Raw genomic sequence first — 24413 nt, forward strand, 5'->3', positions numbered from 1 at the left:
GATTCAACGGAAAAATATAAAACATAAAAATGTAAGTACCTAACATCATATCCCCAAAACACATCTCATTAAAAAAAATGACAAAATTAAAGGGAAGACTACAGATCTCAACAATAAAAATCGGTGTTCTCAGTACTACACTGTCAATAAAGAAGAGAGGAACTAGACAATAAATCAGCAGGGCAGTAGAGGACTTGAACAACACTATCACTCAACCAGACATAACTGACATCTCTAGAATGCTCCATTCACCACACAAAACCACATAGTCTTCTCAGGTGTAGATGCAAAATTCTCCAGAATAAATGATATACTAAGCTGTAAAACATGCCTCAATAAATTTAAAAGAATAAAAATCATACAAAGCACATGATTACAAGTCAATAACAGAAAGAAATTCAGGGAATTCACAAATATTAGAAGTTAAACAACATACTTCTAAATGACACATTATGTTTCTGTTGATATGAAATACACAGAAAAGGCAACTCTATAGAGATAGAATGTAGATCAGTGATCGCCAGGACCTGGGAATGAGAACCAGGATTTACCACAAACAGACATCAGGAATCTGTTTAGGTGATGGAAATGTGAAACCAGATTGTGGCTATGGTCGCATATCTCTGTAAACATACAAAACAAATCATTGAATTCTAAGATTTAAATGAGACAATTTTGGGGCAGCAGAGGATGAGATGGTTAGATAGCATCACTGATTCAAAAGACATGAATTTGAGCAAACCCCAGGAGACAGTGGAGGACAGAGGACCCTGGTGTGCTACAGTCCATGGTGTCACAGAGTCAAACACAACTTAGCGACTGAACGACAACAAAAGCCTATATAGCACTTAACACTTCTAAATAGTCTATAGTTCAGAGAAGAAATCAAAAGGCAAATTGCAAAATATTTTTCTCTGAACAAAAATGAAAAGACAACATATGACATGCTGTTAAAGCTGTTTATCATGAAGACTTTATAGCAGTAAATGCCTATATTAGAAAAGAAAAAGATATTAGATATCAATGACTTAAGCTTCCAGCTAAAGATTAGAAAAAGCCAATTAAACTCAAATCATGAAGATAAAAGATTAGAGGGAAAAAATAAATGAAATAAATAAAAGAGAAAAAATAGAGAAAAATCACTAAACCAAAAATTTTTTTTAAGTTCAATAAAATTCATAAATATCTGGCCAGACTGAGCAAGTAAGGCCAATATCAAAAATGAGATATGTGTAACAATCTAGTGGGGTAATGTGGGGGCTGGGAGGTAAGAGGGAGGTTCAAGAGAGAGGGGGCATGTGTAGATTTATGGCTGATTCATGTTGATGTATTGGAGAAGGCAATGGCACCCCACTCCAGTACTCTTGCCTGGAAAATCCCATTGATGGAGGAGCCTGGTAGGCTGCAGTCCATGGGGTCATGAAGAGTCGAACACGACTGAGCAACTTCACTTTCACTTTTCACTTTCATGCATCAGAGAAGGAAATGGCAACCCACTCCAGTGTTCTTGCCTGGAGAATCCCAGGAACAGGGGAGCCTGGTGGGCTGCCGTCTATGGAGTCGCACAGAGTCCGACATGACTGAAGCGACTTGGCGGCAGCAGCATGTTGATGTATGGCAGAAACCAATAAAACATTGTATAGCAATTATTCTCCAATTAAAAATAAATTTATCAATATCATTTTTCTAGATTCCATATATGTGCATTAATATACACTATGTTTGTTTTTCTCTTTCTGACTTACCTCACTCTGTATAACTGGCTCTAGTTTCATTTACCTCACTAGAACTGACTCAAATGCATTATTTTTTATGGCTGAGTAATATTTCATTTATATATGTACCACATCTTCTTTATCCATTCAAAAATTAAATTTTATTTATTCAAAAATTAAATTTTATTTATTCAAAAATTAAATTTTAAAAAAGAAATGAGATATGACATCAATATTGATTTATAGATATTAAGAGCAAAATAAAATGTTATGAAAAACTTGACAGATATAAGCCCAAAAATGTAGATGAACTAGACAAGTTCCTTGAAATATAGAGACAAACAAAGATCACTAATGAGGAAATAGCTTATCTGAATAGCCTTAAATATATTGAAGAAATTTAACATAATTAAAAACCTCCATACATTAAAAATACCATGCCCAGTTTACTTCAAAGGTGAATTCTACTGAACAGTTAAGAAATATTAATTCCAATTCTACACAAAATTATCTCAAAAAATTAAAGAGGAAAGAATGCTTTCCAGCTTATTCTATGAGGCCCTGATATCAACATCAGACAAAGACACACAAGAAAAAGACTAATATTTCTCATGAATAAATATGCAAAAGTTCCAAAGTTTTCAATAAATAAAGCTATACAAAAAAGGTTAAGAATGATAAATAAGCGGAGTTTTTCCCAGGAATATCAGGTTGATTCAACATTCCAAAAAAGAAAAAAAAATGACTACAATTCACAATATTTGAAATTAAAAAGAAAAAAATCATATGATCAACTCAATTGATGCAGAAAAACTATTTCACCAAATCCAATATATATTCTAAATTTTTAAAATCTCAACAAATTAGAAATAGAAACAAACTTTTACAAAATCATAAAACACATATACAAAATCTCTATAGCCAATACTATAATTAACAATGAAAGAATGAACGTATTCTCATTAGTGAAAGAGTTCCCAACTGCCAAAGCTGGAAAAACCTGAGCAATAAAATACATAATGTAGTATTAGAATGATAACCCAAATTATAAAATAAAAACATGAGTTTATACTGATATAATAATATGGGTTCGATCCCTGGGTCCAAAAGATCCCCTGCATAAGGAAAATAGCAACGCATTCTAGTATACTTGCCTAGGAAATCCCATGGACAGAGGATTCTAGCAGGCTACAGTCCATGGAGTCGAAAAGTGTCAGACATGACTCAGTGGCTAAACCACCACCATATTGATATAATAAATGATTATATAAATAAATAGGGGATAAGAGACAAATATCTCATACAAGACATTTCCAAGTAAGTTGTATAGACACTCTCCCCTTAAAGAGAGTGAAGTTTAACTCTCCACCCTTAAATACAGGCTATACTTGGCAACTTGCTTCTAGAGTACAGAATGGAAACAGGAGAAGTGACTTTTCAGAGCAGAATATTAAAAACCAATACAATAAAGTTAAAAAATAAAATAAAATAAAAAAAAAAGCACTGCCTTGGCCAAATGATAGAAATTATTATCATTAATAGTAAGTCATTTTGACAAGACAGATTAAGAACTACTTCACTCTATGGTTATACTCTGAAAAACCCTTAACCATGAGAAAACCACCAGAGAAACCAAAACAAGATACTGTTTAAAATACCCAACTGCTGCTGCTGCTGCTAAGTTGCTTCAGTCATGTCCGACTCTGTGCGATTGCAGAGACGGCAGCCCTAGTACTCCTCAAAAAAGTCAAGGTTATCATAAATAAGAAAAGTTTGAGGAATTGCTATAGCCCAAATGAGTCTAAAGAGACATAACAACTAAATGAAATGTGATATTCCGGATTGGATCCTGGAAACATATATTATGGAAAAATTAATTTCAAGTAAAGTGTGAACTTTAGTCAATAAAGAAAAACAAGGGACAAATTACTGAAATAGGCAACAATAAAGCTGAATTGTAAAAGTAAGATGATAAGTGAAAGAAATCAGGCAGAAGAATATATGCTGTACCATTCTGTTTATACGAAATCCTAGAAAAGTTATAACTATAGAGACAGAAGGCTTAATAATGAATACAATAACCCTGTATACGAGACAGCAAAAGAGACACTGATGTGTAGAACAGTCTTTTGGACTCTGTGGGAGAGGGAGAGGGTGGGATGATTTGAGAGAATGGCATTGAAACATGTACAATATCATATATGAAACGAGTCGCCAGTCCAGGTTCGATGCACGATACTGGATGCTTGGGGCTGGTGCACTGGGATGACCCAGAGGGAGGGTACAGGGAGGGAGGGGGGAGGAGGGTTCAGGATGGGGAACACGTGTATACCTGTGGCAGATTCATGTTGATATATGGCAAAACCAATACAATATTGTAAAGTTTAAAAATAAAATTAAAAAAAAAATGATTGCCAGTGGCCAGATGTGGGGAGGAGATTGATGACAAAGGAGTACTAGGGAATTTTCAGTCATGGAGATGGTCTACACCATGAACCACTATCATAGTGGTCACTAGTGTGCATATATTTGGCAAAGTTGGTGACTTTATATAAATCAGATTTTAATACTGCTATTTTCAAGTCTTTATTGTCCTTAATGCCTTTCACATCAGGGTCACAGTCTCATCTAAGAAGATAATACCTACACAATGTTCTATGCATGCTGGTAAAAGTTAGTGGCATGTCACTCTGATATTAAGGATCGTTGCCCAACATGGCGATGGGGATAGTATCTTAGAGAAGTCTTCCCAGAGCGTCTGAAAGGCATTTTACTGTTTCATCTTTTTGCAGGCTTTATGGGTGGTCAACTTTTTCCAGAGAGACGGTCCATTCCCTTTACAAGGAAAACCTGGGGAAACTAAATTTTTTCTAAAGAACACAAACAGAAAATACCTCATTTTAACAGAAAATGAGGTATCTGCTATTTGACATTACTGTACATGCCTTAGCCAGATACTAAACTCATTATAATGTGTTAGTATGAGAATTATTAGTCAACTCATGTCCTAGTTACAGGGACTTTAAGGACCTGGGCAAAAACCCTGCACAGGAAGGGGAAATTGCTCTTCCGAGCTCACGTAAATAGAGTTTGACCTGCTGTGATGTTTGTAAGTTTATCACTTTCTCAAATGTTCTGATAGTGCAAAGGATATTCTTTCTTAGAATATACTTATGTGACTTTTCCTTTTCCTTTTTTTCTAGTACCTTCAGCCACCATATAGCAGCTGGTTTCAATGAACACTTTCAAAATCAGCAGATTATTCCCAACTGAAATGTCCAGCCTTGATCTTGGACCCTTCTGCTTTTAGTCATGTGTCTTCTTATACCTTCTTTCCCGTAAGAATATAAATATATTTGTTTTACTCACACATAAAGAAACTCCTATTTTTGCCAAAGGTACAACCATCCCCCTAGTTCCCTGGGCTTCCCAGGTGGCGCTAGTGGTAAAGAACCCACCTGCCAATGCAGGAGATGGAAGAGACCCCAGTTCCCCAGGCTCAAGTTAATGGAATGACTTCTTAATCCTTTCTCTCCTTTGATCTCATATCCAATTCATTACCAAGTCTTTCCAAGTGCTTTACTCAAATGTAAGCTTTTATGATCTCATATTCAAACTCTTGGAATGACCTTGATTCTTTTGCCTCCACTTCTCTGTTCTAAAACACCCTGTACAAACTCCTATAAAACCTTTTAAGGATCTTTTCACTACATCTCTTTCTATGCAAGAATCTACACTTCCCTTTATCTGCTATAATAAATACAAACTTAAGTGTCCAGCATTCAGTGCATTATGTCAACTGTTCTTATGTTTTATAGACTTTTAAAAAATCTGTTTGTTTTCCTTATTTAGAGTTTACTGTACACTAATTTTCACATATGATTCTCACAATAACCCTACAAAATAGATGTCCTACTATCACCTACATTTTACAGAGGAAGAAACCAAGAATCAAAAAATGAGAGTAACCCGCCCCAGTTCACTCAGTTTGTAAGTGGCAGAATCATTATTTTATGACAGATCACTCTGACCCAGAGACTATAGTCTTAACTGTATACTCTATCACCTTTACCTCATGTATCTGTAAGTTTCATTATACACCTAGAATCTCTTCTCCCCTTCAGTTTTGCCCAGGTTGGCTTTAATCTAAACTGCCTTCCAGCTGTGCATTCCCTTTGACAACTCTTATCTCCTGTCTCATATACTATATCCGTTTACTCTTATTGATAGGTAATCCTCAACTCAACTAGAGAAATTTCAGCTTTTGAAAATATGTATGTCTCATACGGTCTGGATCCCCAGCACCTAGTAAAGTTCCTGGTCTACTGATAGTGATCAGTAAATATCTGTGAAGAAACAAAACAACAACAAAAAAAAGCGTTCCTCCCTTTTAGGAGTCTGTATTTTTTAATCCTTTCAGTGGTTGGTACATTTCTCTACACAGTAAATGCTCAGTAAACTGCTGGTTCACTATGCTCCTTATACTTTAAATAGATGTTACTTCCGTTAAAAAAAAATACCTTGAAGTTATTTGGGCTCCCATTGGATTTTTCCTCCTTAGCTCGTGAACACACAGGGGTTAGGCAAGCAGTGGATGTGCAAAACAGGATTGAGAGGCTTGAGCTTCTCCTCCTCAGACCTAACAAATCTGGGGTTTTGACATCTTATACCACATGGAAATGAAACAGGATGGAAAAATGGTCAAAAAACAGTTGAACACATGACCAATGAGAAATCATTTTACATTTATGTTGGATCTTCTAAGGTCCAACATGATGGCCATCATTGTTAACTAGCAAGAAAATACCTTAAAATTAATGCATGAAAATTAATGCCTAAATAAAAAAAACAAACACAGAGAAATGATATTTGCATTTACATAGCCTCCTGCTGCTGCTGCTGCTGCTGCTAAGTCGCTTCAGTCGTGTCCGACTCTGTGCGACCCCACAGACGGCAGCCCACCAGGCCCCACCGTCCCTGGGATTCTCCAGGCAAGAACACTGGAGTGGGTTGCCATTTCCTTCTCCAATGCATGAAAGTGAAAAGTGAAAGTGAAGTCGCTCAGTCGTGTCCGACTCTTCGCAACCCCAGGGCCTGAAGCCTACCAGGCTCCTCCATCCATGGGATTTTCCAGGCAAGAGTACTGGAGTGGGGTGCCATTGCCTTCTCCAACATAGCCTCCTACCCTTCTCTTAATAATTTTAAAAATCATTTTCTATTCCCATCCTTAAAATAGCAAATGCCAAGACAGTTATTATTATACTAATTTTATTTACAATGTTATTTAAATCCTATGAGATTTATTTTGCAAGATTATAAGGCCAATAATTAAAAACACCACTGGGACCAGGAGTTGGATTTTTTGGGTCACAATCCAATATTCTGACATGTTTGAATTTTGCTGCTTTTGTAACCAATAATTCATTCACAAATGCTTGTTTTGTGATCAGGATATATTTGTTAAACAGTGCTACCACCTGCTGGTAAGTTTTTCAATAATTCACAGTATAGCAATCCTAAAACGGGAAACAAATAAAAGGATTACCAATATAGTTTACAATTATAACTACTTTGACTTGCCACACTCTAAACTGTACTTCCTAACTGTGCTATCATCTCTGCTTAGGTACTCCTTTATAATACAAGTAGCCAAGTGAATCTTCCAACCTTAAACACCCAAACATGTCTTTTCTCAAGAGCTTATAGTTTCCTTAATTTTGTCTACTTCTTAGACCATGCATATCTGGGACATCATTTTACTAAACTTTTACACAACGTGACAAATTTGGTGCCTACCGATAATATAAGTCAGTAATACCCAAACCTGTATGCACAACATCATCATCTGGTGAGGAGTGAGGGCTATTATGGTAGCAAAGGCCAACCAGAAGCCATTAGGACTCTCTCCCTATTTAAAAAAATAGTAAGCCAAAAAATAATACCACATTTCTGGAGGGATTGTAGGGAACAGTGCCACCATTGAGGACTTAAAAGGTGCAGGATTGGTGATTCCCACCACATCTCCATTCAACAATCCCATTTGGGCCTGTGCGAAAGAAAGATGGGTTCTGAAGAATGACAGTGGATTATTGTAAGCTTGACTACTATAGTGAACCTATTTGCAGCTGCTGCACCAGATGTAGCTTCATTGCTTGAGCAAATTAGCCCATTCCATGGTATCAAGTGTTCAGCTACTGACCTGGCAAATACCCTTTTCTCCATTCCTGAACATAAATAAATTCCACCAGGAGCAGATTTTTTTTCAGCTGGCAAGGCTGGCATTACACCTTGACCGTCATATCTCAAGAGTATATCACCTTTCTTTAGCCCTGTATCATAACTTAGCTCACAGACCAAGATGCTGATCACATTTTCTGTAAGAAAATATACAGGTCCATTGCACTGATGACACTTTGCTGATTGGAACTAGTGAGCAAGAAATAACTAGTTTAGCCTAGGTATTATCTGATCCACCAAGTTACACAGTTGGGCATGGATAGCAACACTCCCTAATCAAATGGAAGTGGTATATATATGAGTGGCCTCAAGCAGGCACATGGTTGTTGACTTTGCTTGGAAGGAGAAATGGTCAGATGTGCAATTATAACCTGGCTCATGGATTGTGGTCAATAGTTGGGCTAGATGACAGGGATTTGGAAGAAACATGATGCGAAAATTTATGATGAGGAAACCTGGGGAAGAAGTACATGGTGGACCCCTCTGATTGGGCAGAAACATTAAGACATTTGCATCCAGTGTAAATGTTCAGCAAAGGGTGACCGCAGTGGAGGAGGATTTTAATGATCAAGTGGATAAGATGACTTGTTTTGTGGATGCCAGTCATTCTCTTTCCCCAGCCACCCCTGTCATCACCAAATGGGCTCATGAACAAAGGGGCCATGATGGCAGGGATGGAGTTTAGACTTGGTCTCAGCGATATGGCCATCCATTCACTGAGGCCAATCTGGCTATGACCACCACTGAGTTCCTCATCTGCTAGCAACAGAGGTCAATTCTGAGCCCTTACTATGGCATCCTAGTAGTAGACTGATTACAATGGGCCACTTCTGTTATGCAAGAGGCAGTGATTTGTGCTTCTGGGAATAGACACTCTGGATACAAATTTGCCTTCTCTGCACTCAATGCTTCTTCCAAAACTACCATCCACAGTCTTAACAAATGGCTTATTCATCATCATAGTATTCCACAAAGCATTGCTTCAGATCAAGGAAGTCACTTTGCAGCAAAAGAAGGACAACAGAGGGCCCGTGCTAATGGAATGCATTGGTCTTACCATATTTCTCACCATGATGAAGCAGCTGGCTTGATCAAATGGTGTAATGGTCTTTTGAAGATTCAGTTACAGTGCCAGCAAGGTTGCAATACCTTGCAAAGCAGTAGCAAGGGCTATGGTAGTTTAGTCACTAAGGTTATGTCCAACTCTTGTGACCCCATGGACTGGAGCCCACCAGTCTCCTCTGTTCATGGGATTTCCCAGGCAAGAATACTGGAGTGGCTTGATCTCCAGGGGATCTTCCTGGCCCAGGGATCAAATCCACATTTCCTGTGTCTCCTACATTGCAGGCAGATTCTTTACCTGCTGAGTCATCAGGGAAGCTCCTCCATAATGCTGCATAAGCTCTAAATCAACATCCAATATATGGTGCTATTTCTCCCAAAGTCAGGATTCACAGGTCCAGAACTCGAGGAGTACAAATGGTCATGGGTCCATTCAATATTACCCTTGGTACCTACTAGTAAAATTTTTGCTGTGTGTTCTTGAGACTATATACTCCACTGGACTGAAGGTCTTAGAGGAAGGAACGCTTTCACCAGGACACAACAATTAATCCACTGACCAGGAAGTTAATAATGCTGCCACCCCACTGGCCACTTTTGACTCCTCATGCTTCTTAATCAACAAGGAAGGGAATTTCAGTATAAGCTTGGGAAACATTTCACACCAAGAGGAAATTGTACCTCTCTACAATGGAAGCAAGGAAGAGTAAGTCTTGAATACAGTCAATCTCTTAGGGTGACACTTAGCATCACCATATCTTGTGATTAAAGTCAATAGAAAACTACACTAAACTAACCAAAATCCAGGCAGGACCAGTAATGGTCAAGACCCTTCAGGAATGAAGGTTCAGATTACCCTACTGGTTAAAGAGCCATGACCAGCTGAGATGCCTGGTGAAGAAAAGGGAACACAGAAGGAAAAAGTAGTTATAAATACTAGCTAAAACCATGTGACCAGTTGCAGAAATTAGGACTGTTTCTCGGATATATGTATACACACAGGCAGGTTGCTCTCCTTCCTCTCTTAGTTCCTCATCATGTAAGGTAAAATATATTGCAGTTGTTGCTTAGTCACTCAGTTGTATCTGACTCTTTGCAACCCCATGGACTGCAGCATGCCAGGCTTCCCTGTCCTTCACCATCTCCCAGAGCTAGTTCAAACTTATGTCCATTGAGTCAGTGATGCCATGAAACCATCTTGTCTTCTGTCCTCCCCTTCTCCTCCTGCCTTCAGTCTTTCCCAGCATCAGGGTCAGTTCTTTGCATCAGGTGGCCAAAGTACTGGAGCTTCAGTTTCAGCAACAGTCCTTCCAATGAATATTCAGGACTGATTTCCTTTACAATTGACTGGTTTGATCTCCTTGGAGTCCAAGGGACTCTCAAGAGTCTTCTCCAACACCAAAGTTCAAAAGCATCAATCCTTTGATGCTCAGCCTTCTTTATGGTCCAACTCTCACATCTATACATGACCACTGGAAAAATCATAGCTTTGACTAGATGGACCTTTGTTGGCAAAGTGATGTCTCTGCTTTTTAATACACTGTCTAGGTTGGTCATAGCTTTTCTTCCAAGGGGCAAGTGTCTTTTAATTTCATGGCTGCAGTCACCATCTGCAGTGATTTTGGAGCCCCCAAAAATAAAGTGTCTCACTGTCTCCATTGTTTCCCCATCTATTTGCCATGAAGTGATGGGACCAAGATGCCATGATCTTGTTTTTCTTAAGTGAGTCTTAAGCCAGGTTTTTCACTCTCCTCTTTTACATTCATCAAGAGGCTGTTTAGGTCCTCAAAATATACTGACTTTATAACATATATTTAAGTATTAACATCATCATATAAGCTATAGATTATTAAAGAGAAGACTATCACTCAAGAACTCTACCTACTTTATTGGTGAAGCAGTCAGTGCATTTTCAATTGTATACAGGATCGTGCTTGTACTTAGTCACTCAGTCATTTCTGTCTCTTTGCAACCCCACGGACTGCAGCCTCCCAGGCTACTCTGTGCGTGGGGATTTTCCAGGCAGGAATACTGGGGTGGGTTGCCTTTCCCTCCTCCAGGGTATCTTCCCAACCCAGGGATCGAACCCTGGTGTCTTGCATTGCAAGCAGATTCTTTACCAGCAGAGCTACCAGGGAAGCCTGTACACAGGATAGTTGTGGCATGATAGCCAGAATTGTGGTCTTATTAATCTCATTGGTTGCATATTAAGTATGATTTAAGGAGATGAGTATGTGTGCCAAGTTAACAAAAGGAGGAGATGTGAAGGGTAATTGTATGTGTCAGCTTGAGGGAGCCATGGGTGCCTAGATTCTGTTTTATTCTATCTCATTGAGAGGGGGATTATTTTGAGTATGTTTCTCAAAATAATTTTGAGTATGTTTCTCTAAATAAGATTATCTCTTGAATCAGCAAACCTAATAAAGTAAACAGCCCTGCCCAATGTGGTTGGGCATCATCCAATCTGCTGAGGGCTGCTTAGAACAAAATGTGGAGGGAGGAAAAATTTGCCTCTTTTTCCTGCCTTACTAGTTGAGCTGTGACATCTTATTTCCAGCATCAGTCTGAATTCATATCACCATTTACTCTGGTTCTCAGTCCTTCATACTTGAACTGAAATATATGACCAGCTTCCCTAGTTCTCCATCATGCAGATGGCATATTGTTGTACTTCTCAGTCTCCATATCATGTAAGCCAATTTCTCATAATAAATCACATAAGTATACAAATATACAGCCACACATATCCTATTGGTTCAGTTTCTATGGAAAACCTTAACACTAGGTTTATCTCCTAAACATTCTAATTCATTTCTGGAATGGAATCAGGAAAAAGTGTTTTTTAAGGAGCACCCCAAGTGATGGTCATGATAAGGAAAGTTCCAAAGCTCTGACTTAAGCAAACTATTCATCTTGGGATTTATCCATAATTGGCTCAGTGAGTCTAATAAGGTCAAATAACCCTTCTAAAACTCTGTTCTTTGTAAGAAAAATATGGGAACTATAATAAATTCCAATCATTACATATTCTCTAAGAACCTTCCTTCATGAATACGCATTTTCCAAAATAAAATATTTTTGGAAAGTCAGCCCAGGTGATAACTGAATTTTTACATATTGGATAACTTGTTTAACTTAGTCAGAAATGTTGAACTAACAATCACTTGTTGAACTAACAAGTAGCTATCCCACTAGACTATGAATAGTTGTGAAATAAGTATGTTAGTCTTAAAAAATATTTGGAGAAAAAAAAACTTTCAACATCAGTAGGTTTGGGAAATAAGAATTTAGTGTTTTACAACTAGATGTTTGTCATAATCCTTTACCTACTCACTGAGCATAGCTAAACAATGTCAGGGCAGAAAGGTAATAACCAGGAGAAAATAAAGAGATTTTTAGCTGTAACTGCATTAGTTAAGAGCCTTCAGATGCTAAAGATTCAATGCCCCACAACTATTAGGAGAAAAATCAGTGAAAAATTAGCCTTACTTGGAAAATGTTGGATGTTTAAATGAAAAATAATAGAAGGAAGTAGTGGCTAGTTTAAGACAGACTGACCTGGGGCAAACAAATCAGCAAAAACAAGACTGGGAGCTGACTGTGTGGTTCAGATTATGAACTCTTTACTGCAAACTTCAGACTTAAATTGAAGAAAGTAGGGAATACCACTAGACCATTCAGGTATGACCTAAATCAAATCCCTTATGATTATATGGTGGAAGTGACAAAGAGATTCAAAGAATTAGATCTGACAGACAGAGTGCCTGAAGAACTATTGACAGAGGTTCATGACATTGTACAGGAGGCAGTGATCAAGACCATCCCCAAGAAAAAGAAATGCAAAAAGGCAAAATGGTTGCCTGAGGAGGCCTTACAAATAGCTGAGAAAAGAAGAAAAGTGAAAGGCAAAGGAGAAAAGGAAAGATATAAGCATATGAATGCAGAGTTCCAAAGAATAGCAAGGAGAAGATAAGAAAGCCTTCCTCAGTGATCAATGCAAAGAAATAGAGGAAAACAATAAAATGGGAAAGACTAGAGATCCCTTCAAGAAAATTAGAGATACCAAGGGAACATTTCATGCAAAGATGGGCTCGATAAAGGACAGAAATGGTATGGACCTAACAGAAGCAGAAGATATTAAGAAGACATGGCAAAAATACACAGAAGAACTATACAAAAAAGATCTTCATGACCCAGATAATCATGATGGTGTGATCAGTGACCTAGAGCCAGACATCCTGGAATGTGAAGTCAAGTGGGCCTTAGAAAGCATCACTATGAACAAAGCTAGTGGAGGTGATGGAATTCCAGTTGAGCTATTTGAAATCCTGGAAGATGATGCTGTGAAAGTGCTGCACTCAATATGCCAGCAAATTTGGAAAACTCAACAGTGGCCACAGGACTGGAAAAGGTCAGTTTTCATTCCAATCCCAAAGAAAGGCAATGCCAAAGAATGCTTAAACTACTGCACAATTACACTCATCTCACACACTAGTAAAGTAATGCTCAAAATTCTCGAAGCTAAGCTTCAGCAATATGTGAACTGCGAACTTCCAGATGTTCAAGCTGGTTTTAGAAAAGGCAGAGGAACCAGAGATCAAATTGCCAACATCTGCTGGATCATCGAAAAAGCAAGAGTTCCAGAAAAACATCTATTTCTGCTTTATTGACTATACCAAAGCCTTTGACTGTGTGGATCACAACAAACTGTGGAAAATTATTAAAGAGCTGGGAATACCAGACCACCTGACCTGCCTCTTGAGAAATCTGTGTGCAGGTCAGGAAACAACAGTTAGAACTGGACATAGAACAACAGACTGGTCCCAAATAGGAAAAGGAGTACATCAAGGCTGTATATTGTCACCCTGCTTATTTAACTTCTATGCAGAGTACATTATGAGAAATGCTGGGCTGAAAGAAGCACAAGCTGGAATAAAGATTGCTGGGAGAAATATCAATAACCTCAGAGACGCAGATGACACCACCCTTATGGCAGAAAGTGAAGAGGAACTCAAAAGCCTCTTGATGAAAGTGAAAGAGGAGAGTGAAAAAGTTGGCTTAAAGCTCTCAGAAAATGAAGATCATGGCATCTGGTTCCATCACTTCATGGGAAATAGATGGGGAAACAGTGGAAGCAGTGTCAGACTTTATTTTGGGGGGCTCCAAAATCACTGCGGATGGTGACTGCAGCCATGAAATTAAAAGATGCTTACTCCTTGGAAGGAAAGTTATGACCAACCTAGATAGCATTTTTAAAAGCAGAGATATTACTTTGCCAACAAAGGTCTGTCTAGTCAAGGCTATGGTTTTTCCAGTGGTCATGTATGGATGTGAGAGTTGGACTGTGAAGAAAGCTGAGCGCCAAAGAATTGATGCTTTTGAACTGTGGTGTTGGAGAAGTCTCTTGAGAGTCCCCTGGACTGCAAGGAGATCCAACCAGTCCATCCTAAAGGAGATCAGTCTTGGGTGTTCATTGGAAGGACTGATGTTGAGGCTGAAACTCCAATAGTTTGGCCACCTCATGCGAAGAGTTGACTCATTGGAAAAGACCCTGATGCTGGGAGGGATTGGGGGCAGGAGGAGAAGGGGACGACAGAGGATGAGATGGCTGGATGGTATCACTGACTCGATACACATGAGTTTGCGTGAACTCTGGGAGTTGGTGATGGACAGGGAGGCCTGGCATGCTGTGATTCATAGGGTCACAAAGAGTCGGACACGGCTGAGTGACTGAACTGAACTGAACTGAATGAATGTAGAAAATAATGTTTGTCCTTTCCTCCTTGAGAATTCCAAACCCTTATCTCCACTTTGAGAGCCCTAGGCCCCTTCCTCCTCCTTGGGGACCCTGGTCTTCTTACCAATCTGCCTAGGAATTGACTCTCAAGTAATTTAATGGTGAACTTCCAGATGTCCAAGTTGGATTTAGAATAGGCTGAGGAACAAGAGATCAAATTGTGAACATTTTGGGGGGCTCCAAAATCACTGCAGATGGTGACTGCAGCCATGAAATTAAAAGACACTTGCTTCTTGGAAGAAAAGCTATGACTAACCTAGACAGCATATTAAAAAGCAGACACATTGTATTACTTTGCTGACAAAGGTCCATCTAGTCAAAGCTATGGTTTTTCCAGTAGTTATGTATGGATGTGAGAGTTGGACTATAAAAGAAAGCTGAGCACTGAAGAATTGATGCTTTTCAATTGTGGTGTTGGAGAAGACTCTGAGAGTCCCTTGGACTGCAAGGAGATCAAACCAGTCAATCATAAAGGAAATCAGTGCTGAATATTCTTTGGAAGGATTAATGCTGAAGTTGAAGCTCCAATTCTTTGGCCACCTGATGGGAAGAGCCAACTCACAGGAAAGACCCTGATGCTGGGAAAGGTGAAGGGCAGGAGAAGGAGACAACAGAGTATGAGATGGTTGGATGGCATCACCGACTTGATGGGCATGAGTTGGAGCACAATCTGGGAGACGGTGAAGGACAAGGAAACCTGGCAATGCTGTAGCCGATGGGGTTGTGAAGTGTCGGACACAACTTAGCTACTGAGCAACAAAAAGCCTTCTGAGTGGTAAATAGGCAGATTGTCCAGGAATGGGCTGCTTAGGAAGGAGGTAGATGGTCAGGGCTTTTGCCAGCTCATATTTAAGACTTGACTCATGGGTGAAATCCTCTTCTTCAATACTCCCTTATGTTGGACATCTCTAGCTCCTGTTGTAAGACTGCAAAGTTGCCCTTCAGACTAACCACATTTTGCCTATGTGATCTGTGAGTAACAGGACCAGAACTTGTAGTCTCACATAGAAGATAATCCAAGCATTTTTTCCTACTTACTGAAACTCCACTGATGTGCTCTATCCAAAGTGGCAACAAAGTGTAGTTTACATTGAAAACTAGTCATGTTCCAACTAGAATATCAAACTGTGGCCTGTGTGGATGGGACTGGTTCCTTAGGTGCCTCACACCAAATTCATTAAAACTCAAGAAAAAAAGTTTTCAGTGAAACCACAGGAAAAAAAAATGTCTTGATCTTTTATTCTACACACCTTCCACAGATCCCCTATATCACAGTGAAAAGCAACAGATTTGACTGAACCAAAAACCTAGTAAACTTTCATCTTCTATGTTTTCTTCCAATTCCAAAGTACAATATATTTTCAAGATTTTCATTTTAAGCTCCCAAACATCTTTGAATCTTCTTAGTTCTTTCCATACCCATGCCATCAACTAGCCTAAGGTGTTGTTATATCAGATTACAATTAATATAAAATAGTCTACAAAAATCTTCCTGCATCTGAGCTTGCCCTTCTGTAGTTAATCCTCTATTCTATAATCAGTGATCTTTCTAGAAGACAAACATTGATCATAGTTTATGTTCTGCTTAAAATCTCTCAAACCTTTACTACTTCCCTCAGAGCCTGCTGTTTAAAGTGTGCTCCATGAGCCTGCAGCATCAGCAATACCTAAGAAATTTGGAGAAATGCAGAATAGCAAGCTCCACTACTAACCTCGAAAGACTCTATAATGCAAAATTTCTCTTTAGTTTAAATGTGCATTGAAGTTCAAGAACTGCTACATAAGGAGCAGCCATGTTTAAAAGCAACTGGACCATATGATGATCTTTTATTTTTTATCTAGTTTGTCTCACTTTTTCTATTTCATATTCAGTGTTCCCATTTCATTTATTTCATGTGTTCCAATTTCTCTCTTTTTTTGTTGTTATTCTTTCTCAAGCCTTTATCAGGTGTAGTAGAAAAGCTTTTGTGTGTGTGTATATATATACATATGTGTATGTATACTATGTATAATATATATTTTGTGTATATATAATATGTATAATATATATTTTAGAAAACTAATGAATTTTTACCTAGCTAAAAATTTTACGGGGAGGGAGATGGGAGGGAGGTTCAGGATGAGGAACACGTGTACACCCATGGCAGATTCATGTTGATGTATGGCAAAACCAATACAATATTGTAAAGTAACTAGCCTCCAATTAAAATAAATTAAAAAAAAATTTTTTTTTAATTTATGACATTGATTCCACTTTTTTGACTTAGTATGAATAGAACACTAGATTTCTAATTTATATTCACTCAAAACTCTGATATAGTTCCATGTATTTTGGCATCTACTATTACTGCTAAAGGGCTTCCCTGGTGGCTCAGATGGTAAAGAATCCTCCTGCAGTGTGGGAGACCTTGGCTTGATCCCTGGGTTGGGAAGATCTCCTGGAGCAGGACATGGCAACCCACTCCGGTATTCTTGCCTGGAGAATCCCCATGGACAGAGAAGCCTGGAGGGCTACAGTCCATGGCATCTCAAAGAGATGGACATGACTGAGTAAGTAAGCACAGCACATTACTGCTAAAAGTCTAGAAAGTTTGTTATCTTAGTGTTTTTTTTAATAAAAAATTTGAGACTTGGGGAGAAAAAAAGAACTGCTACTTTAGGATAAAATCCAAATTCATGACTGAAAGGCTTTTGATGAACTACCCACAAATTAGCTTTCTTGGCTCCTCTCTTGATGACTTCCATCCATCCAACCTATAAAGATGCTATGAGGTCCATTTCACCTAGATTTTCAAATGTCTGTTTACTCTTCCTGAATACTCTTCCACACATTCCCCCAATTCTTCCTTGCTACCTCCCCCAGGAAGTTACCAGGGCATACGGGACGGCTATGCCCTAACACACTGACAGCCTACACTTGCTTGGATCTCCAGCTCTCAGATCTTATTTCAGACTGCATCAGCTAACTCTGTGTGTGCATGTGTCCTAAGTCATGTCTGACTCTTGGTGACCCCATGGACTGTAATCTGTGAGGCTCCTCTGTCCATGGGGTTTCCCAGGCAATAATACTGGAGTGGGTTGCCATTTCCTACTCTAGGGTATCTTCCCAACCCAGGGGTTGAATCCATGTCTCTTGTGCCTCCTGCATTGGCAGGCAGATTCTTTCTGCCATCTTCTTCCTTGCTAACTCCAACTCATTTTAATTATTCTCCCAAGAAATTTTTCCTAAGCTGAGATATGTATGTCAAGTAGGTGTTGTAATGACATTCTATACATCCTTACCATAGAAATTCTCTCACTATTGTAATAGACTATATCCTCCAGAATATGGAAAGCATGCTAGAAATAGAAAACTACCTTAATATGTTAGTTATTGCATATCCAACACTGAAAATTGGCACATATTAAATGTACAATAGATATTTACTAAATAAATGTTGACAATATACATGATAGCTTAGTTGGTCCCCCCCACCCCTGCTAAACTGTAGAAAAATTATTTTGTATTTTTTTAACTTCCAGGAAACCTAATTTGAAAACCTAGGCTGAATGTAGTAGAAGGACGTCCTCAGGTCGTCACTGACATGCAGTTCGTAAAAGGAGGTAATTCTCAAGGCAGTGTCTCAGACGATAAATCCAAAGCCAGGTAATCTGTCAAGGAAGTCATGAAGCTGAGAGTGGCGGTGGTTATGGGAGACTGAGGGGTGCACAAATGGGGAAGACACTGAGTAAATCAGATGGGAACAAGGTGGCTGGAGGTGGGGCAGAGATGGTGAAAAATTCACTGAGTCATAGAATACACAACTGACCCTTAAACACCACAGGTTTGAACCGTGTGGGTCCACCTATATCTGATTTTTTTTTTCCCTAAATAAATACTGCAGTACTATATAATCCACAGTTGGTTGAATTTGAATTTACAGATGCAAAATCATGATAGTGAGGGCTGCCTATAAAGTTATAAGCAGAGGGTTAGCAACTGTAACGTCTACACTGTTCAAGGATCAACTGTACCCTGTGAAGAGAAGTCTGAAGCCTTAGCAATGTATGGTTCAAGGAATAAAAAACTCAACTGTTCATAATGTTATGTTTTGTTCTCTTTCAAGGATATTTCCCCCTCCTCCCTCTCTCAATTCTTACATCTATAAATAATTTCCACTACTAAATACAGAGGAAGATTACAAGTGTTCACACTCCAAGTGGTAACATTTTCCTTTTTAAAATCCTGTCTATAACTGCTATGTAGAAAATGAATTACTGGGTTTCCAGAGTAGATCCTAAGGGACCAGTAAACCAGGCAAGTAATTCTAAGAGCTGGGACAGAGACTGAGGGAGTGAAGTTAGAGACGATGGGTGCATTTGACTGATATTAAAAAACAGTGTTGATTATTTTCCTTCTCCAAAACCAGTAACAAAATCAGTAACAAAACCAGACATTAAACTATAAAACATGCAAATATACACTGTTGAGTGAAAAATGAAGTCTATAAATTGCCAATTATATATCATAAATTCATTTTTCTTATTAGCATGAAATATAAAGGAGCCAATATTATCTCATAAAAATTAAAGAAAATTTAAATATTTATATTAGAATAGTTAAGTATAAATTCAATAAGTATTTTAATATTAAATAACTCAAGTTACCATCATGTTTTAAATATCTATTCCTAAAATGTTTAAAAGAAAAATAACAGTCAAGATGATGATCCTTTTTGAGGAAAAGATATCCCATTATCTTTATTAATCTACTCATTCAACAAATATCTGTGGGTTGAACACCTACAATGTCTCTAGGAGGCACTGTTGACATGCTTAGGATTCAACAATGAAAAAAGAGATAAAGATCTCCACCTGCATGGGGCTTATATGCTGGCATGGAGAGAAAGGTATGAATAACATGATAAATTAGTAAACTATCTGATATAATAGAAATTAATAAGTGCATTGGGGAAAAGGAAAAAAGAAAAAAAGCAAACCAAAGTAAGAGATATCAAGAGTGAAAGAATTGTATGTATGAAATCCTCATACTCATCAACTATTTTCCCTTCACACCAGTATTTTTTTAAGATATTTTCAGCACAAAACAGATGCTAAGAATGCATTATCCATAGGTGACCTCTGACCCAAGACTTGTGACACAATAAACATTCCTTTAAATTGCAAAGTCCCTTGGAATTCCAATTGAATTACCTCTCACTGAGTTCTTCATCTTATTGTATCAAGTGAAATGGTCATAAGAACAGTGAGTTCAAAAATTACTGAGTATAACTTCTGTTTTTCTGTGAGTCTTTTTCACACAAACAGTTGAGTTAAAATTTCAGTATCATTGGAGAAGGAAATGGCAACCCACTCCAGTATTCTTGCCTAGGAAATCCCATGGACAGAGGAGTTTGGCGGGCTATAGTCCATGGGGTCGCAAACAGTCTGACACAACTTAGTTACTGAACAACAACAAAGTTATCTATTTATACATTTATACTTATATAAATTTCTAAGGCCTATGTGTATATATATGTCCACAATCCCCCCTTTTTTTTCATTTTACAATTTAAAAACTCTGAGGGCAAACATGTTTTCTTATTATCCATTTAGTTACTAAACCTGAGACGACCTGAATTTATTTGCTGGTGAAATAAAGACTGTTTTTTGCCCACCCCCACCCCCCAAAAATTTAGTATCATTTATTTCTCTGCTCAAAAAGTAAGGGAAATCATAAGACACTATCCAGTGCAAGGTTAAAGGGAAAAGATGAACCTTGCATTGGATAATACCTTATGATTATGACTTATAATGACATGAGTATAAGTTTTCTGATTTATGATTATGACTTATGATACATTAGTCAATTCTGGCAAATTTAGAATATCAGTAGATAGCCTCTAAGTCCATCCATGTTGTTGGAAATGGCAAGATTCAGTTCTTTTTTATGGCTTAGTAATATGACACTTCATGGGAAACAGATGGGGAAACAGTGGAAACAGTGTCAGACTTTATTTTTGGGGGCTCCAAAATCACTGCAGATGGTGACTGCAGCCATGAAATTAAAAGACGCTTACTCCTTGGAAGAAAAGTTATGACCAACCTAGATAGCATATTGAAAAGCAGAGATATTACTTTGCCAACAAAGGTCCGTCTAGTCAAGGCTATGGTTTTTCCAGTAGTCATGTATGGATGTGAGAGTTGGACTGTGAAGAAAGCTGAGTGCCGAAGAATTGATGCTTTTGAACTATGATGTTGGAGAGGACTCTTGAGAGTCCCTTGGACTGCAAGGAGATCCAACCAGTCCATTCTAAAGGAGATCAGTCCTGGGTGTTCTTTGGAAGGAACAATGCTAAAGCTGAAATTCCAGTACTTTGGCCACCTCATGCAAAGAGTTGACTCATTGGAAAAGACTCTGATGCTGGGAGGGATTGGGGGCAGGAGGAGGAAGGGGACGACAGAGGATGAGATGGCTGGATGGCACCACTGACTTGATGGACATGAGTCTGAGTGAACTCCAGGAGCTGGTGACGGACAGGGAGGCCTGGCGTGCTGCGATTCATGGGGTTGCAAAGAGTCGGACACGACTGAGCGACTGAACTAAATATGGCATTGCATATATAAACACCTTATTTTATCAATTCATCCACTGATGGATGCTTAGGTTGCTTCCATATCTTAGCAACTGCAAATAATGTTGCTATGAACATTGAGGTGCCTCTATCTTAAATGCTTTCTTTGGATAACTATCCAGGAGTAAAACAACTGGCTCATATGGATCATATTTTTAATATTTTGAGGAAACCCCATACTGTTTTCCATACTAGTTTCACCAATTTACATTTGAATCATCAGTGCAACCCTTTCTCAACATTCTCATAAACCCTTGTCTTTTTGATAATAGCCATTCTAACAAGTATGAGAGGGTATTTCCTTGTGGCTTTGACTTGCATTTCCTCGATATTTAATGATGCCTTTTGGCTTTTTGTATGTCTTCTTTGGAAAAATGTCTATTTGGGTATGATGCTCAGGTTTTAAATCAATTTTTTTTATGTTGAGTTTTAAGAGTTCTTTGTATATTTTGGATAATAGCCTCTTAACAAATATATCATTTGGAAGTATCTTCTTGCATTGACTTTTCAAGTCTAAGTTATAAAAACTAAGTAAGCTTAATAAAATTAAATGTTTCTAATTATTTAATAATAGAAACATTTGGGAGAAGAAAAAAATCATGATTTTATTAGATAAGACACAAATAATTTTAAGCTAGAGGTGTGTGTGTGTGTGTGTGTATGTGTGTGTGTGTGTGTGTGTTAGTCTCTCAGTTGTGTCAGTCTCTTCATGACTTCATGGTCTATAACCTTCCAGGTTCCTCTGTCCAGGGAATTCTCCTGACAAGAATGCTGGAGTGGTTTTCCATTCCCTTCCTCAGGGGATCTTCCTGACTCAGAGATCAAACTCGGGTCTCCCACACTGCAGGCAGATTCTTTACCACCTGAGTCACCGAGAGGCTTGGCATCTCCTCAGATAAACAGCTGAAAGTGTCACCTCTTCCCCCTTTATGTCCATACCTCCAACTCTATCCACTCCAGATCTTTATATATTTTTGGCTTTAACTTTGCCTTCTTTTCCACTTAGAGATAATAATCAAATAGGACAGTTATGAGGATGAACAGGTGATCAAAGTAGAAGACAATGGAGTGTAACAGGGCAGAAAGTTCTGTGCAGCTATGAAACTTAGGGTCTACCTTTTGGAGTGAGGATCAAATTGTATCATTCTTGAGAACTTAGTCACAGGAATACATGTTCACCACACTATGTCACTTTTAACTTCACAGTAAATGCATGTGAGATTAACTTGTCAAGTCAAGTTAAAAATATGTATTTTTATACCTGTGGCGGATTCATTTTGATATTTGGCAAATCTAATACAGTTATGTAAAGTTTAAAAATAAAATAAAATTAAAAAAAAATATGTATTTTGTTGTTGTTGTTGTTGTTTTTTGCCAAAATCATGAGTTTTAATTATCTTTATATTTATTTCAAGAATTTCTTAAAAAAAAAAATGATACACTCTTGGCCAAACAGCAAAGGCCTTCATTGTCTTGTGCATGAAGTACAGAAGGTTTAAGTCTACTATATCCTCTACATCCTGTGTCCAGATTAGCAAGGAATTCCAGACGTACAATATTAGTTCTTTGGAATTGTACAGGGCAGGAAACTGAGGATAGAAACAAGAATTGAATTTGACTGAGTAAAGACAGTAAGATATGTGGTGCTCTCCTTTTGTATCTCCCGAAACTAGAGATGTCTGTTAAGAGAAAGGCACAATCTTGGCTCAGATACAGGTTCTGGGTAGTTTTGGAAGTGAAGTGAGTCACTCAACCATGCCCAACTCTTTGTGACCCCGTGGACTTTACAGTCCATGGAATTCTCCAGGCCAGAATACTGGAATGGGTAGCCTTTCCTTTCTCCAGGGGATCTTCCCAACCCAGGGATTGAATCCAGGTCTCTTGCATTGCAGGCAGATTCTTAACCAGCTGAGCCACAGGGGAAGCCCAAGAATACTGGAGTGAGTAGCCTATCCCTTCTCCAGCAGATTTTCCTGACCCAGGAATCAAACCAGGGGTCTCCTGCATTGCAGGTGTATTTTTTACCAACTGAGCTATTAGGGAAGCCCTTCCCAGCATCAGGATCTTCTCCAGTGAGTTGTCTCTTTGTATCAGGTGGCCAAAGTATTGGAGCTTCAGCTTCAGCATCAGTCCTTCCAGTGAATATTCAGAGTCGATTTCCTTTAGGATTGACCAGTTGGATCTCCTTACAGTCCAAGGGACTCTCAAGAGTCTTCTTCAACATCACCACAGCTCAGAAGCATCAATTTTTTGGCATTCAGTCTTCTTTGTGGTCCAACTCTCACATCTGTACTTGACTACTAGAAAAACCATAGGTAGCTTTGGGTACCACTGCAAATGGAATCAGTTGCACCTCTCTCACTGTTTCCATGGCAACTTGTACCTTTATAGAGTTGTTCTGTTGTGCCTCATGGCTAGTTCTTCTTGACCCTTCTACTAAAGCGTACTCAGCTTGAGCTCAAAGGAGTCAAAATTGAGAGAGAGGTACACACATGTGTAGCCTCCCCACATTACCATCATGGTACTTATCAGAATTGTACTTTTTTCTTAAATCAAGAAAGAATGTACATCCTCACATCATAATTGCCAAAAGTTGTAGTTTACCTTGTGGTTCCCTTTTGGTGGTGTCTATTTTATGAGTTTGCTATGTAAATTTCATGTATCTTAAATTCCATATATCCATCATTATAATACCACATATATGCTGGTTCAGTGGGTAAAGAATCTGCCTGCAATGGAGGAGACATGGGTTCGATCCCTGGATTGGAAAGATCCCCTGGAGGAGGGCATGGAAACCCTCTCCAATATTCTTGCCTGAAAAATCCCATGGACAGAAGAGCCTGGTGGGCTACAGTCTATGGAGACGCACAGAGTTGGACACAAATGAATGATTAAGGACACACATAATACCATACAGAGTATTTTCACAGCTCTGAAAATCCTCTGGTGCCAGAATGAAGACTATTTCTGGGATATCTGCACCCACCC

The sequence above is a fragment of the Bubalus kerabau genome, chromosome 1, assembly GCF_029407905.1.
Source record: "Bubalus kerabau isolate K-KA32 ecotype Philippines breed swamp buffalo chromosome 1, PCC_UOA_SB_1v2, whole genome shotgun sequence".
NCBI lineage: Eukaryota > Metazoa > Chordata > Mammalia > Artiodactyla > Bovidae > Bubalus > Bubalus kerabau.